Genomic DNA, 4,611 nt, shown 5'->3' with positions numbered 1-4,611 from the left:
GCTTCTGAATTGTGTTCAAGAAAACTCTTGCAAGTTCCTTGGACTGCAAGGAGATCCAACCAGTCAAGTTCTAAAGGAAATCAGTCCTGAATATTCATTGAAAGGACTGATGCTGAAGCTGAAACACCAATACTTTGGCCACCTGATGGAAAGAGCTGACTCATTGGAAAAGACCCTGATGCTGAGAAAGATTGAAGGTGGGAGGAGAAGGGAATGACAGAGGATGAGATGGTTGGATGGCATCACTAACTCGATGGACATGAGTTTGAGTAAACTCCGGGAGTTGGTGATAGACAGGGAAGCCTGAAGTGCTGCAGTCCATGGGGTTGCAAAGAGTTGGACACAACTGAGCGACTGAACTGACTGACTGATTCTGGGCATTTCATATACATGGCATTGTATTACCAATATACAGCCCCTGGTGAATAATTTCTTTTGCTTAGTGTATTTTAAGGTTCATCTACCTTGTAGTATGTATCACTACTTCATTTATTTTTATTGCTAATATTCTCTATTGTATAGTTTTCCAGCTTCTTAAGGTGGAAACCAGATTATTATGGTTTTTATAATGCCCTTTAATGTTCCAAGAAAAAATGAATAGGATGAAGAACATGATATCTGATCAATATATCTATCAGGCTCAACTATAATACAACCTGAAAACTTTAAAGGCAGATTCTTCAAACAAGCACTTCACCACAATTAGTACATTTCTTTCAGCTATTTTTAATCAAATGACTGAAATCAGGGTTTCTCAACCTTTGCACCACTGACATTTGGTAGTGATAATTTTTTTTTTTTTTAGTTATAATTCACATAACACTGTATTAGTTTCAGGTATATAATGCTTCAATATTTATATATATTGCATAATGATCATCACAATAATCATTAACATCCATCACCACACATAGTTACATTTTTTCCTTGTGGCTTTTTTTTATTAGGCAAAGAACTTTATTAATATTTATTTCAAACTTTATTCTTAGGCTTTTCATCTTAATTAGCTGCAAAGAATGAATTGTATATAAGCAAAAACTGAAAAGAGCTGCAATGTCCAGTGGCTGGGCTTAAAAACATTAGAGATCTAGATTTTATCAGATCCATAAACAAAATTTTAAAAGCAGTCATAATATAAAATAGCAGCTCTCAGTAACTTCAAGATTTATCTTCTTCAGAGGTTGACTCAATTCAGTTTGCTGCATTCTTGGAAACCTCATCAAAATTATCCACTAGATCTGTACCTTCATCATCATCATCTTCTCTGGCAAGTGGTGCTCCTCTGTACACAGATTGTTTGGGCAGAGCTTGACGAGTCTCCTCAAACTAGTCATACTATCTGCACCAAGTTGGTTTAAGATGCTGGGTAACATTTCTGTCAGCTGCTGTGTCTCAGCATTGCCTGTAATGGTGGAAGTGTTTGCTGCCAGAGATGCCTGAACTTTAGCATTGTTAAAGTGGATCAATGTTCCTTGATTTGTGAACCTACTCACCTCTTCAATACCAGGGATATTGTCTAATGCTAACTTCTTTAAAGAGAACTGAAGTTTTTTGTCATCTGCCGTGGTTGTTCTATGAACCACCTTCTTTCTGCAAGCAGTTCCTTTCCCACCAATGCACATTTGTGCGGGCAACTTTTTCCTGGTTCATGATAGTTTCTTTCATCTTGCTGGAGCGGAAATGGGGCTGCGCTGGGGGCTAGGTTTGGTGCTCAGGTGGTCTCCGGCAGACCATCTGAGATTAGGCGCACACATGTGGGGATGCAAGATGGCAGCTAGATGTGATTTATTTATTTTATAACTGGAAGTTTGTACTTCTTGATCACCTTCATTCTTTTTACCCTTTACCCTAACCCTTTACCTTTGGAAACCACTAAATCTTTTATCTATGTTTTAAGTTTTTGTTACCATTTTGTCTTTTTAGATTCCACATACAAGTAAGATCATATAGTACTCAATAGTTACCTTTCTCTGTCCAACTTATTTCACTCAGCATGATAAACTTCAAGGTCCACTCATGGTGTCACAAATGACAAAAGTTCTTTTTTATGGATGATTAATATTCTATTGTGTGTATATATCACATTTTCTTTATTCATTCATCAATGGACACTTAGGTTGCTTCCATGTTCAGTGCTGCAAAGAACATGGGGGTGCATGTGTATTTTCAAGTTAGTGCTTTCATTTCTGCAGGTAAAAATCCAGAAGTGGAATTGCTGGATCATTGTTCTGTTTTTAACATTTTGAAGAAACTTTACACTGTTTTTCAGAGTAGCTACTCCATAAGTACACTAATTTTAAATCTTTTTTTTAATTTTATACTATAAAAGTTAATTTTTTTTCCTGTAGCTGCTGCTCTATCCTATGGGTTTGATAATTAGTATTTTCATCATCTTTCATATCTATTTCATACTTTCAATTCTGGTATCAAAAGTGCATTCTCTAGATTTCTTAGGAAGGTGTCTAGGAACAATATTTTCTGAGTTCCTGCATGTTGATAGATTTGTCTGTGCCTTTATACTTAAAGGTTAGTTATGCTAGAGACAAAACGTTTTTTCACATTTTCTTTCCTTGACTATCTTAAATATATGTTATATCCGTTTTCTTCTAGAATAAGGTGTTGCTGTCAACATCTAATAATGATCTAATTCTCTCTCCTTTATAAATAATGTGGTCTTTTTGCCAAAATGCTCAAAGGAGTTTTTTTTTTTTTTTTTTTTTTTTTTTATTAGTTGGAGGCTAATTACTTCACAACATTTCAGTGGGTTTTGTCATACATTGATATGAATCAGCCATAGATTTACACTTATTCCCCATCCCGAAGGAGTTTTTTTCCCTCTTTAAAATCTTGTAATTTTACAAGTACGTATTGATGTTGGTTATTCTGAGTTGTTACTTTCTGGCACACAAGTCTCTGCTCTTTCAATATATACTTTTAAACAATTTTAGCAAGGTGTTGTGTCCATCTCAGCCTACTCATAGTGATAATGTTGGATAGGAATGCCTGAGACACTTGACTGGGTCCCTATTACTTGTGGAGAGCCCCCCCACCCTCACCCCTGACCCCAGACATTTCCTGGACCAGAGTCAATGTTGTGGCCGCAACAGCCCTGTGGTTCTTAACTATGACTGCAGGGAGCACCTCAGCAAAAACCATCAGAGAACTTTAAAGAACAGGATGACTCAAAGATCCTACAGGGTGCAGCACTACCCAGGGCCACAGAGTTGGGCATGGGTAGAGTAGGGGGTAGCACAGATCTGGAGGATTCTGCCTTTAAGTTCCCAGGATAGGGTGCCCGAGATTTTGTGCCTGCCTCAGTACTGGCAAATTTCAAGTATAAGAGTGGGACCTGGGCAAGGGAAGGGAAAAATAGATATGGTAGAATGGTCATTTATCTAGGACAGAGGTCCCCAGCCACCTGTTAGGAACTAGGCTGCACTACAGGAGGTGAGAGGTGAGAGAGAGTGAAGCTTCATCTGCCACTCCCATCACTCTTCCATCACCCTTAGATAGGGTCATCTAGTTGCAAGAAAACAAGCTTGGGGTTCCCACTGATTCTGCATTATGGTGAGTTGTAGAATTATTTCATTATATATCACAGTGTAATAATAATAGAAATAAAGTACACAATAAATGTAATGCTCTTGAATTATCCCAAAACCATCCCCCCGCCCCGGGTCTACGGGAAAATAGTCTTCCACAAAACCAGTCTCTGCTGCCAAAAACGTTGGGGACAGCTGATCTAGGACACAGGACTTTCTGTTAATAAAAGGGGACCTGCAGGGGTGGGACAGCCTGATTGCTTATCTATTTGTTTTGCTTGCAGCCGTGTCATACAGCTGGCTGCATGTTTAAGATGGATGCCTTAAAAAAAAAAAAAAAAAGGATGCCTTTGAAATAGATGTGTCAGCAATTAACAGCTTCTTGTCAGGCACTCACACTACAGAAAGTTTTCTTGAAATATTTTTAAGCATGATTCTCTTTACTTGGTTTTGTTATTTAGGGATTCTCATTATCTCTTCTCTGTTAGATCTTCTTTGCTTATTTTCAGTGTCATTTTCTTTTCACTTATTTTTATTTTAAAAACTGTCCTCTTTATCTTTTACTTATCCAAGTGTCTATTGATGGACACTTGGATTTCTTCCGTTCTGGCTATTGTAAATACAGCTGCTGTTAAAGTGACTGTACAAATAAATATCTCTTTGAGCATTTAGTTTCATTACTTTTGGAAACATACTCAAAAGAGGAATGTATAGTGACTAAACGATTTTACATTCCCACCACCAATGTGTGAACATTCTTTGCTAGAGATGGCAAAACTAATTTTGCTATTCTTTTCTTTGTATCTTAAGAGCTTTCCCCTCTCCTTTCCTCTATTACTGCCTTTTCTTTGTAATGACACATTGATTACTTTTCATTTCTATTTGCATATGTTCTTTAGCTATTTTCTTGGTGGTTACCATGTGGACTACATATAACATCCTAAAGTTATAATACTCTGAATTAATAACAGTTTCTGTAACCACAAATGAAAACTCTACCCCGTATAGATCCACTCCCATTTGTTAGTGAAGTCACAAGTTATAACTTTATATATTGTACCCATTAACA

At 37.1% G+C, this 4,611-nt stretch overlaps 1 pseudogene; it reads right to left on the bottom strand.

The window, feature by feature from the left end:
* Window positions 1-385: 385 nt before the first annotated feature.
* Window positions 386-2,700, bottom strand: LOC122446732 (annotated as a pseudogene).
* Window positions 2,701-4,611: the final 1,911 nt, after the last annotated feature.

This window comes from Cervus canadensis, chromosome 8 (assembly GCF_019320065.1).
Source record: "Cervus canadensis isolate Bull #8, Minnesota chromosome 8, ASM1932006v1, whole genome shotgun sequence".
In the NCBI taxonomy this organism is placed as follows: domain Eukaryota; kingdom Metazoa; phylum Chordata; class Mammalia; order Artiodactyla; family Cervidae; genus Cervus; species Cervus canadensis.
This window is presented reverse-complemented; position numbering and strand designations above follow the sequence as displayed.